Raw genomic sequence first — 13,711 nt, forward strand, 5'->3', positions numbered from 1 at the left:
CTAGGCAACGAGAAGTCCTAACAAGTCACAGATGACTCTAGGATTGGTCAAAGGAACTCTAAACTCAAGTTCAGAATTTAGGGTTGGGAATCGATTAGCTCAATCGATTAGCCTAAGGACAATCGACTAGGTAAATTGCTTAATCGATTAGTGTTGGGGCAATCGACCTCCAAGGTTTTAATGTCCGATAAATATGTTTAAGTATGTTTAATGGAGCTTGATCGTGGAAAGTCCTAGTCATGGCTAGGTGTTAGACCCCGTGGTTGTTTTGATGTGATCAACCAAGTTAGGTTAGGTCCTGTTTGGTTTTGATCCCTGTATCCAAGTGTGCAGGAGCTTAGGAGCGCAGGAAGTCGAGCGGAAGACGCAGCTAGCGAGAAAGACGGCACGGGAACGGAGCCTACGGGTTTGGTGCGTCCAAAGGACGAAAGAGCTGCGGAAGAGTACACCGGTAGACGAGAAGAACGTGTGTGACGTTCGAGGGACGAGAAGCCGGGGTGGAAGCCTGCTCAAGGAAAAAGCAGGAAATTGGGTTCAGGTGGGTCCTGTTTCGGTTGCCCGCAATCACCCAAGCTATTGGGACATCGGAAGCTAAAGTGAAGACAAGAAGTGCTGGAAAAGTAGTTGGACGCGCCCTCAACAACTGTTGAGGTGCCTCCGCCCTCACCAGAGTGAGAGCTGTTAGAGTGTATACTGAAAGCCTAAGCTTTTGCAAACATTTATTTTGAATAAAGAATCACATTTGGTCAAATTATCTACATTTGTTTGTAGTTGTTCAATTAATTTATATTGTAGATAACATAGTATGTGATGTCACATACAAAAGATAATGTTATCAGTACCTTATAAATTATAAACAGTAGCTCACGACCAAAATGGAAAGGAACAAACCATTGGAAGGTCGTAGTGTAATTAGACATTAGTTTATCTTAACTATATAATTACACTAGTACACTTAGAGTGTATTGAGTAGGACCATCAGAGGTCGTTTCTTTTATACTGACTTTATAAAGGAACAAAGACCTCAGTTATTATGGAAGTGTGTGCTCTTAATCCTAATATAATAACAAGCACATATATTTGATATTTATTTCTTTAATTTATCAATGGGTGAGATTTAGTTTTATGAATCAATAAGTCCGATAAGTTGGGAAATGATATCACTTATAGTGTGTGTTGTTGATTATAGAAGGAAACTGTGTCCTAGTTGTTGGTGCAACATCCCTCAGGTCAAGGTTGACCTGGTTGACCAAGCTTGAGTCTTGGTTTGGGTTTCGATGTTTGACAATACAAGGTTGATTGAAGAAGAGTCAAGTAGGTCAAGGATGACCGGATACTTGACTGGGAAGTCCTAACTGGGATGTTAGGCAGAAGAAAATCCTGGTGAGTGAAGCCAGGTGAAAATCCTAGTGAGTTAAGCTAGGTGAGAATCCTGGTGAGTGAAGCCAGGTGAAAATCCTAGTGAGTGAAGCTAGGTGAAAGACCTGGTGAGTGAAGTCAGGCAGAAGAGAAGTTCTAGTGAGTGAAGCTAGGCAGATTGGAAGACCTGGTGAGTGAAGCCAGGCACAGGGAAAATCCAGATGGATCAAGGATGATCGGACATCTGGTGTTGGGAAGTCCAAGTAGGTCAAGGGATTGACTGGATACTTGGCATGAGGAAATCCAGATCGGTCAAGATTGACCAGACATCTGATGGAAATCCAAGTAGGTCAAGGGAGTGACCGGATACTTGACACGAAGAGAAAAATTCAAGTGGGTCAAAGGGATTGACCGGACACTTGGTGGGGAGTCCTGGCAGGTAAAGGGAGTGACCAGATGCTAGGCATGATATACCAACAGGTCAAGGTTGACCGAATGTTGGTTTGAGAGGCTTGGGACTTGGTTTTGGGCAAAAACCAAGAGCTGGATCGATCAGTGGATCGATCCAGGCTTTTCCCAGCGAACATAAAGCCTCTGGATCGATCAATGGATCGATCCAGGCATTTCCTAGCGAACAGAGAGCCTCTGGATCGATCAGTGGATGGATCCAGAGGTCCCAATCGATCAGCCGATCGATTGGGACGCTGCTGGTTCACGCGATAAGCGCTGGATCGATCCGTGGATCGATCTAGGCGTTTTCCCAGAGCACAGAGGCTCTCTGAATCGATCCGTGGATCGATCCAAAGCCTCCCCGATCGATTGGGAGCTTTCGAATCGATCGGGATCCGACCGTTGCGTCATATTTGAGCTGCAGGCGTGCGATAGCTGTTGGAGTGTATACTGAAAGCCTAAGCTTTGTAAACATTCATTATGAATAAAGAATCACATTTGGTCAAATTTTCTACATTTAGTTGTAGTTGTTCAATTAATTTATATTGTAGATAATATAGTATGTGGTGTCACATACAGAAGATGATATTATCAGTACCTTATAAATTATAAACAGTAGCTCACGACCAAAATGGAAAGGAACAAACCATTAGAAGGTCGTAGTGTAATTAGGTATCAGTTTATCTTGACTGTATAATTACACTAGTACACTCAGAGTGTATTGAGTAGGATCATTTGAGGTCGTTTCTTTTGTACTGACTTTATAAAGAAACAAAGACCTCGGTTATTATGGAAGTATGTGCTCTTAATCCTAATATAATAACAAGCACATATATTTGATATTTATTTTTTAATTTATCAATGGGTGAGATTTAGTTCGATAAATCAATAAGCCCGATAAGTTGGGAAATGATATCACTTATAGTGTGTATTGTTGATTATAAAAGGAAATTGTGTCCTTGAGATACTAGGTTGATAATGTCCTCAAGAGGAGCTCATAAGGATTGTCATGTTAAACCCTGCAGGTGGACTTAGTCCGACATGATGATAAGGTTGAGTGGTACTACTCTTGGACTTAGATATTAATTAAATGAGTTGTCAGTAACTCACTTAATTAGTGAACATTCGATATCTTAAATACAGGGAGACTAACATGCTCATAATAAGAAGGAGCCCAAAAATGTAATTTGGGATTGGTGCGGTAGTTCAATAATAGTTCTCTAGTGGAATGAATTATTATTGATAAAATTAAGTTGTGTGTTCGGGGCGAACACGGGATGCTTAATTCTATCGGGAGACCAAAACCAATTCCTCCTCTTGGTCCCTATCGTAGCCTCTTATTTATAGAGTTCTATACCCACCTATACCCACCTTCTATACCCACCCAATTGGGGCCGGCCAAGCTAGCTTGGGAACAAGCTAGGGCCGGCCTAGGTATGAATTTGGGTGGCCGGCCCTAGCTTGAATCCAAGCTAGTGGGGGCCGGCCAAATTAAATTAAAAAGGAATTTTAATTTTAATTTTTATCATGTGGAAGAAATAATTTATTAAAGAGAATTTAAATTAAAATATCTCTCTTATAAAAGATCTACAAAAGATTAAAGAAAGAGATTAGATCTCTTTCCTTATTTGTAGATTGGTGAGATATTTTATTTTCTCTTTAAAATTATTCACATGATAATAAAATTAAAATTATAGAAATTTCCTTTTATTAACCATGAAGAGATTTTTAAAGAGAAATTTTATTTTTTTTAAATTTCCGGAAACAAATTAGGAAGTTTTAATTGTTGATTAAAACTTGTCTAATTTTTCCTCTCATGTGGCCGGCCATTGAAGTTTGATTTGGGAAATTTTATTTTATTTTTCTAAAATTAAATCATGTCAAGGAAATTGAGGAAATTTTATTATAATTAAATTTCCTAATTTGCCTAGGCCAAGGAATATAAAAGAAGGGGTGAGGGTGCCTTCATGAGACACAACATCTATTATTTCTCTCCCTCTTTTGTTCCTTGGTGTGGCCGGCCAACCTCTCCCTCTCTTCCTCTTGTGGTGGCCGAACCCTTCTCTTTCCTTGGAGCTCTTGTGGTGGCCAGATACTACTCGGAGAAGAAGAAGAAGAAGGAGAGAAAGCTAGCATCTCTTGGAACTTGGTTAGTGTTTTGATTTTCTTCCTTGGTGAAGCTTCCTCTTTGTTGGCCGAACCTAGCTAGGAGGAGAAGAAGGTGGTTGGTGATTTCTCATCTCGGAAGATCGTTGCCCACACAACGTCCGAGGTTAGAAGAGGAATACGGTAGAAGATCAAGAGGTTTTTCTACAAGGTATAACTAGTAATTCTTATTTCCGCATCATGCTAGTTATTTATGGAAATAATACTAAATACAAGAGGCTTACGTTCTAGAATTTCGAATATGTTTTTCGATATTGTGTTCTTTTGTTTTTTCTTTTCCTTGTGATTTGATTGTTCTCTTTGGTTAACCTAAAGTTATTTTAGGAAATTAAATATTAGCTTTCTATAAAAGGTTTTGTCTAGTCGGTGGTGGTTGCTCCCATATCCAAGAAGGTCATGTGCCTCGCCACGTCAGTACTGGGAACCAATTATGGAAATTAATATTTAATGGAATTAATAACTTAAGGAGACTTGGGTTGAACGTGTTAAGTTCCGCAGGAGATCCAAGTCAAAACCTAAAAGAACAAATAGATTAAGTTTAGGATCAAAACGTGTTAAGTTCCGCAGGCGATCCAAAATTTAATTTAAAAGAACACATGGTAGCTAGGAAAAGGTTCGGACCTTTGTACAAAATTTTTATACAGTGGAACCTATAGGTTTTCCGAGTAGCAACCAACAATAGCTGCGGCACATCTTCACGATTTCATCTCAGATCAACACAGCGACTTCTCCACACTTCTCTCAAGCTCAGATCACCAGTTCTTGAAGGTTCTTGGAGGTTTCCCAAGTCAAGAGGTGGATCAAAAGCAAGAAGAAGAAAGCTAGGGTTAGGGTTTTCATTCCATATCTTGTAAGATATCTATTGTATTTGTTTCCCTTGCTTTCTTCTTGTATTGTGAGAGTTGTAGGGCTTCTCCGCCTTCAGTAGTTACTGAAAAGGAGTGATTTCATAGTGGAGGGTGCGTGAGTAGGTGTGGATCCTTGGACTAGTCACCTCTTGTGAGGTGGATACCAAGTAAACCAACCTTGTTAGCGTTGTATGCTTTTGTTTCTTATATTTCCGCTGCATATCTCTGAAGAAACGAGCAACGCTGACGACAAGCACGCGAAGAGCTATTCACCCCCCCTCTAGCTACTTTTCGGTTCCAACAAGTGGTATCAGAGCGAGGTTTCTCTTCACCGGAATCATCGCCGGAAGGGGCAAACAAAACAAGCAAAACTAGAGGGTGAAGAAGTTGGAGAAAATTCATCAAAGTCAAAGAATTCAAGAAGCTCAACTTCAAGATGCAATTCCAAGATGGACTTGGATTTGACACAAGGGGGGCTCCACCGTACACATCCACAAGCTTCGATTATTGGAAATCAAGAATCGAAAATTTTCTTATAATGGCGATAGAGCAATGGTTTGATCTAATGGAAGGCTTCAAAGCTCCAACAAACTCCAAGGGCAAGCTTCTCAAAAAAAACAAATGGAGCTTGGAGCAAATTCAAAGGAGCGAGGTAAATGATAAAGTGACCAAGCTTTTGGTCAACTTATTGCCTAGCCACATTTTGGCTCAAATCGGAGAATTCAACGATGCCAAGGAGCTTTGGAGCAAATTGGCAACAATCCATGAAGAACCCTCCACTGTACCGAATCAAGAGGAATCCAAAGAGGGCGAGTCATTGGAGCAAGATCAAGAGGAGGACTCCGAAGTTGAGAGATGCTCAACTTCCGAAGAAGAGGAAGTCCAAGAAGCTTCATCCTCAAAGGAGTGCAATCAAAAGAGCAAGGAAGGAGTATATTCCTTGTTTCATGTACAAGAGGATGAAGAAGAAGGTGAAGCCTCCACCTCTAGGATTGAGGGGGAGCAATCTTCATTGACACCGGATCAAGAGCAAGAAGAATCCTCCACATCCAGGTCAAGAGAAGATGAGGATGAAGAAGCTTCTACCTCCGCAAGTCAAGCAAAATCGAATGGAGGAATATCTTCGGATCAAGAGGAAGCTTCTACCTCCGGATCAAAAGGAGAAGATGTCACCCCTACAAGCAAAGGTATAAACATTTCAATTAATGATAAAAATCATATCATATGCTTTGAATGTAGGGAACATGGGCATTACAAAAGTAAATGCCCTAAATTGGCCAAGAAGAAGGGCCAAGTGGCACAAAATGGCAAGGTGAAGCCCAAGGAGACCATCCCCAATACAAAGAAGAGCAAGGAGCATATTATATGCTTCTCTTGCAATCAAAAGGGGCATTACCGAAGTCAATGCCCCAAGGGGAAGAAGATGGTCAAGGCTCAAGGAGGAAGCTCAATTCAAGGGGGAACCTCTAAGGTAAAAAGAAAGGTAACTTTCATTGAGCCTATTCGCTTGCATAATGGTAAAAAGCATGCTAATTCAAATTTATATCATTTTAATGCTATTTACCATGAAAATAGGAAGCATGATAGCATTAAGGAAAATCATGTAGCTTATCATGCCAAAACCTCTCAATCTAGGGTTAGAAAGGTAGATAAAAACTTAGGTAAGAACCCTAAGGATTCTAGGTATGTACCTAAGAAGAAGAAAAATCATGATTTTAATGAAAAATCTATGGTTGAGGGATTATGGAAGGAAAATCAAGTCTTGAGGTCAAGACTTGATAAATTAGAAAAGACGCTTAGAAAAATCACAAATATGACACAAGGGTCTAAGGGTAAAAATCTAGGTCTAGGAGTATCAAAGTCATCCAATGCCCATAGAAGCTTGGGATACAAACCTAAGGCTAAGAAGGATGAAATTTCATACCATAGGGTTCCATATAGTTATGAAACTAACCCTAGGTCTAGTGGTCAAGTCAAGAATACTAGGGAAGTCATCCCTAAGAGTATTTTTGCAATAAATGTGACTAAGGCTTCTAAGAAGTCTAAGAAAGTCACAAACAAGGTCACAAGGGAGGCTATCCCTAAAGTTGACCTAGAAAAAGTGACCAAGACTTCCAAGAAGCCAAACAAGGTCACTAGGAAGGTATCTAGGGAAGTTATCCCTAGTGAATACCTAGAGCATCCAAGGAGCACCAATAGGTGTTGGGTTCCTAGGAGCATTAGATGGGTTAGAGAGTGTCAACTCTAAGAAGAAGGGTAGTTAACCCAACTTTGAAGAAATTGACACTCAAGGAGCATTTTCAAGGTTATTATTAATCTTTGAGAATGAAAAGGATTATTGTTTACTCTTCGAAAAGAGTAAAATGTGCCAAATTTGAGGAGTCTTGATCTTATTTTAAAAAGGCACTGTTTAGGAAAGACATAAGAAATACCAAGTTGGGATTTTGGTATTTGCTTAGTAAGTTAAGGCAAATCTAAGCCTTAATTTAAAATGGTACTCTTGTGAAATATGCCAGCATTTGAGGAATAAGCTTGATTTCAATTTGCATAAGTTAATCAAGAGAATTAGAAATGTCAATTTATGTTTTGGCATTTTCTTGAAGCATTTAGGGTGATCTAGGTTTAATTTTTAAGTTTAGCTAAGGTTTAAAGATACTTAGATAGGTAATCTAGGTATACTTTATTTATGCTAAACCTTGCCATGTTATGTTTGCCCATCACATGCCATGACACCATATTTAGTTTTATATTTTTCATTCATGACTTATTATGAAAAATACAAAAATACCATGTCATGTCATACATACATTATGTAATTATAGGACTCTTTCTTTTGAAAGCTATTTCATTTTGATGTATGTCATAACATTATCATGCATTATGTTTAATTCCTTAAAAGCAAGGACAAATGTCATTTATCAACAAGTGTTTTCAACGAGTGTTGTCAACAAGTGGTATTAACAAGTAACATCCTAAGTGGATGTTCAATATCCACAAAATGCCTAGATAGATATGCATGATCCCTAGATTAGGGCAAAACCAAACTTTATATCTCACAAAGACCAATAAGATGACTTGTATGTGTTTTAGTGCACATTAGATACAAGTGAGATGTTAGGATGATGAACAAAACTCAAGATGTTGATTTAGTGCATTCTTTTGAGTTTTAAGTTCATCAAAACATATAGTTATGTGTTTTCCCATCATTGGGAAAGCTAATGTACAAGTAATGTGCATTAATTCCAAGGAATATGGTGGGATATTTGCTTTGAAAATATTTTTAAAATAATTTTGGAAAACCTTGGTGAAGGCTATCTTTTGATAGTAATCACCATTGAATAGTTAGACACAAACATAAAGAAAACACTAAAGTTTTTGTAAGTTCTCAAGTTTGTGTCAATCTTTGAAAATATGATGTATTTTCATAGAAAACTATTTTTCCATGATAAATTATACCTTAAATAATGTCTACACAAATTTTTATGATTTTTGGAATTTTGTAGAATTTTCAAGGGGTTTCTGAAATTTGCTGAAATTGAATTTCAGCAATTTCAGGCCTTCAATCGATCCGTGGATCGATTGGAGTGCCTCAATCGATCAGTCGATTTATTGAGAAGGCATTTCTCGCGAGCAGAAGCTCGCTGGATCGATCAGCCGATCGATCCAAGAAGACTGAATCGATTAGTGGATCGATTCAGCAGGGTTCAATCGATTGGAACCCAACTCCAATCGATCGAAGATGCTGATTTTGGCTGGGAAGTGTTGGTGCAGCGGAGTGCCGACAAGAGGGGGGTGAATTGCTAAAAACAAAAATAAACTATACCCTCCTCGTACTTTCAACTCAGTTAGTGCAATAGTTAACAAAATAATAAAACAGTAAAAGAAAGACACAGAAGAATTAACCTGGTTACAACCAAGGAGGTTGTTAATCCAGGACAGTAGAAGCGCACTAAAAGAAACTCTCCTTTGCTGAAGGCGGAGAAGCCTTTTACACTTTCAAAAGCTCAGAACTATTGCTAGGAAACACTACAGATTGAATGCTTGAGTTGTTGTTGAATTCCTAGCTCCAGGGCCTTTTTATAGCTCCTGGAAAGTCTATCCCAAGGGTTCAAGGCGTCTCCAACAAGGTTTAAGGTGCCTCCAGCTCGGTCAACGGATAAAACTTTATCCGCAGTGCAAACGGTCAAAACAGACTGTTGAAGGCGCCTCCAATCAGGCTGAAGGCGCCTCCAGCCTGGCTGAAGGCGCCTCCAGCCTGGCTGAAGGCGCCTTCAAGCTGGAGGCGCCTCCAAGCTGGCAGCTCAGCTCCTTTGACTTCGTTTCCAGCTTGTTGCGACTTCCGATGCTCCGATCTTTTGGGTGATTGTGGCCAACCGAAATAGGGCTCACCCGAACCACCACGGGGTCCAACAATCTCCCCCTTTTTGATGTGCATCAACCCAAGTTCAAGTTAGGGACATCATAGACATAAATAGTAATTTTAAAGGTAAATTACTAGACTAACAGATTAAGTACAATTTTGCAATAAATAAAATTGCAACACCAATTTGCAATAAATAAACATTTAAAATTTTATCTCCCCCTTGTTTAACTTCCCCTTGAACTTGTACCTGTCTCTCCCCCTTTGATCACAGCAAAAATGGGGTTAAGAAACAAATGACTTAAGTTAAGTGAAATGTATAGAATTTTTTTAAAAAAATTCTAAGTTAAAAATGAATTTCAAAAAAAATTTCTAAGTCAAATTTAAATTTTTGAGGTTTTAAAAAAAAAATTTTAAGTCAAATTTTTGAATTTTCAGAAAAAATTTCTAAGTCAAAAAAAAATTCTAAGTAAAAAAAAATTCTAAGTCAAATTTAAATTTTGGAGGTTTAAAAAAATTTTAAGTCAAATTTTTGAATTTTCACAATCTGACTTTTTAGAATTTTAAAAAGATTAAAAAAACTTTTAAAGCATTATTTGATTCTAGTTTAATGTTTTTTCAGAAAGTTAATTAAACATTTTTCTTTCAATATTTTAGCTTCCAGGTCGTGGTGAGGCATTAGGCCTTCTTGGTTATTGGAGCAACAACCACTTCCTTAGACAAAGCTTCCGTAAAGAATTTCAATGTTTAATTTTCTCACTTTAAGCTTTTAATTTTTGAAAAATTAATTAAGCACAGATTTTGGAACCCAATAGAGGTTCCTTCCTACAGGATTATTCAAAAATCTAGGGGGTACATAGTTTCTTGGTATTTTTCTAAGTTGACCTTGATGCTTCCTTATATACCAATTTAATTTACCATAAGTTCTAATTTTTGACTTTGGAAATTTCTTTAAGCATGCATCATTTTTCAATTTTTCAATTTCTAATTTTAAATTTTCATTTTCTGATTTTAGATGATCATACATTTCTAACGGGCATGCTCTTACTAAGTTCAACTTTAGTTCAGCATTCTCTTTTTCTAATTGATCTAACTCTTTAGAAAGAGACTTGATAAATTTGAAAGATTGAGTTGGGGTTAGATTGCGTACCTTACTTACCTGGTCTGGTGACGCTCCCCCTTCACTGCTGCTTTCTTCTTCTGATGTTCCTCCCCCTTCATCGATGCTCATCTCTGAACTGGATGTTTATTCTTTTTGATGGTTGGCCATCAGTGCTAGTCCCGAGAATTCTTCGACTTCCGATTCGGAGGAAGACGAATCTGACCAAGTAGCCTTCAGATTCTTGTGCTTGGAGGGTTCTGGTTTCTTGTATTTTGGCTTTGCCCTTTCTTTCTCCTTTCTCTTTAGCTTTGGACAGTCATCTTTGATGTGTCCCTCTTCGTTGCAGTTGTAGTAGCGAACCGTCCTCTTCTTTCGATGATGCCTCTGCGATTTAAATTTATTAGTACTAAAAACTTATTGAAGCGTCTTACCAGTAGTGCCGCTTCAAATTCGTCGACTGAGGCTTCAGAGTCAGAACTGTTCATCTTTGCCTTTAAGGCAATGTTCTGACTTGTCTTCTCTACTCCGTTGGGTTCTGAAACTCGAGATTCATGAAGTTCAAAAGTTGAAAATAATTGTTCTAACATACTTACCTCGAGGTCCTTAGAGATGTAGTACGCATCTACTAAGGAGGCCCACTCTGGAGTTCTCGGGAAGGCATTGAGCGCGTATCAGATGGAGTCTCGGTTGGTTACCTCTTCTCCAAGGTTCGTTAGTTGCGTTATTAGCTCATTGATTCTCGCTTGGAGTTGCGCTACCTTCTCACCTTGGTTCATCCGGAGGTTCGTTAACTGGTTCCGGAGGATGTCGCGCTTCGCTAGCTTCGCTTCAAAAGTACCTTCGTGAAGCTCTAGGAATTTCTCCCAGAGATCTTTCGCTGAGTCGTAGCTTCCGATCCGATTTACCTCCTGCGGCAGAACTCTGCCTTTCCGTTGGCGACGAAATCGGCTTGCTCCTTCTTGCTCCATGTGTTTTCTTCTTTGTCTTTCGGTGCTGCAAAACCATATTTCATTGTAATAAGAATATCAAAACCCGTTTTAAAAAATACCTCCATTTTGCGCTTCTAAGTGGCGAAGTCTCCGTCGAACTTCGGGGGATGGATGTTCGCTCCGGCCATCGTCTTGATCGTAGTGCTTCAGTTGGCGGTTAGTCCTTCTGAGGCGATCAGACTCTGATACCACTTGTTGGTGCAGCGGAGTGCCGACAAGAGGGGGGTGAATTGCTGTAAACAAAAACAAACTATACCCTCCTCGTACTTTCAACTCAGTTAGTGCAATAGTTAACAAAATAATAAAACAGTAAAAGAAAGACACAGAAGAATTAACCTGGTTACAACCAAGGAGGTTGTTAATCTAGGACAGTAGAAGCGCACTAAAAGAAACTCTCCTTTGCTGAAGGCGGAGAAGCCTTTTACACTTTCAAAAGCTCAGAACTATTGCTAGGAAACACTACAGATTGAATGCTTGAGTTGTTGTTGAATTCCTAGCTCCAGGGGCCTTTTTATAGCTCCTGGAAAGTCTATCCCGAGGGTCCAAGGCGCCTCCAACAAGGTTTAAGGCGCCTCCAGCTCGGTCAGCGGATAAAACTTTATCCGCAGCGCAAACGGTCAAAACAGACTGTTGAAGGCGCCTCCAATCAGGCTGAAGGCGCCTCCAGCCTGGCTGAAGGCGCCTTCAAGCTGGAGGTGCCTCCAGTCAGGTTGGAGGCGCCTCCAAGCTGGCAGCTCAGCTCCTTTGACTTCGTTTCCAGCTTGTTGCGACTTCCGATGCTTCGATCTTTTGGGTGATTGTGGCCAACCGAAATAGGGCTCACCCGAACCCAATTTCCGGCCTTCCTCGAGCAGCCTTCCGTCCCGGCTTAACGTCCCTCGAATGTCGCGCACGCTCTTCACGCCCACCGGAGTACTCTTCCGCAGCTCTCTCGTCCTTCGGACGCACAGAGCCCGTCGGCTCCCTTCCTGTGCCGTCCTTCTCGCTAGCTGCGTCTTCTGCTCGACTTCCTGTGTTCCTAAGCTCCTGCAGACTCAGACATAGGGATCAAATACAACGCAAGACCTAACCAACTTGGTTGATCACATCAAAACTACCACGGGGTCCAACAGGAAGGTCTGATTTCAGAATCTTTGAACCTATTTTAGTCTAGGTAACCATTCCAAACCCCTGAAAATATATTTGTATACATAAAAAGGGTATTTTCGTGTGGAAAACAAGGATGAATTGGTTAAGGAAGGCTAAGTTGAAGTTTAGGTTGAGGTTGTTTCAAATTTTGAATATTTGAACCTCAAAACTTCTAAAATTGGGTTTCCTAAAGTTTTAGGGATTCCAAGTCATTGTTGGTGGAATGACAGAAGTTACCACCATGTCTTTAGGAGGAGGGACTCTTTAAAGACATGAAAATTATTTTTCATGAACCTTGGAAGGTGGTTAACCTTCCGTTAAGAACATGCTCAAGGTTGAGCTTTTGAACTTTAATGGGGAGTGGATATCCTCATTGTTCAAGTGGTTTCAAGTGGATAATGCTCAAGGATGGGCATTTGCCTACATTGGGGGAGAATGTAGGGTTAAGGATAATGAAGGGTATGGGATCTTCATTATCGTGTTGATCACAACGAGTGAAGTTGTGAACAATGATGACCAACTCTTCAGGGGGAGAGTTTTCAACAAGTGAAGTTGTTGATGTGTGCCCAAAAATGGGGCATAGTTTGATGTGTGCCAATAGGGGGAGAATGAAAGGGAGTAAGTTAGGCTTTCATTACCTAGAGGGAGTTTGCCCTCTTAGGGGGAAAATGAAGGGCTTAACTTATGTATTCATTAGCTAGTGGCATGAAGAAGGTTTAGGCTATGGGATTAGCCTAACTTACATGTGGTATTGTAAGTGATACTGTTGGTATTGTCAAACATCAAAAAGGGGGAGATTGTTGGTGCAACATCCCTCAGGTCAAGGTTGACCTGGTTGACCAAGCTTGAGTCTTGGTTTGGGTTTCGATGTTTGACAATACAAGGTTGATTGAAGAAGAGTCAAGTAGGTCAAGGATGACCAGATACTTGACTGGGAAGTCCTAACTGGGATGTTAGGCAGAAGAAAATCCTGGTGAGTGAAGCCAGGTGAAAATCCTAGTGAGTGAAGCTAGGTGAGAATCCTGGTGAGTGAAGCCAGGTGAAAATCCTAGTGAGTGAAGCTAGGTGAAAGACCTGGTGAGTGAAGCCAGGCAGAAGAGAAGTCCTAGTGAGTGAAGCTAGGCAGATTGGAAGACCTGGTGAGTGAAGCCAGGCACAAGGAAAATCAAGATGGATCAAGGATGATCGGACATCTGGTGTTGGGAAGTCCAAGTAGGTCAAGGGATTGACTGGATACTTGGCATGAGGAAATCCAGATCGGTCAAGATTGACCAGACATCTGGTGGAAATCCAAGTAGGTCAAGGGAGT

The sequence above is a fragment of the Zingiber officinale genome, chromosome 2A (genome assembly GCF_018446385.1).
Source record: "Zingiber officinale cultivar Zhangliang chromosome 2A, Zo_v1.1, whole genome shotgun sequence".
NCBI classification, from domain to species: domain Eukaryota; kingdom Viridiplantae; phylum Streptophyta; class Magnoliopsida; order Zingiberales; family Zingiberaceae; genus Zingiber; species Zingiber officinale.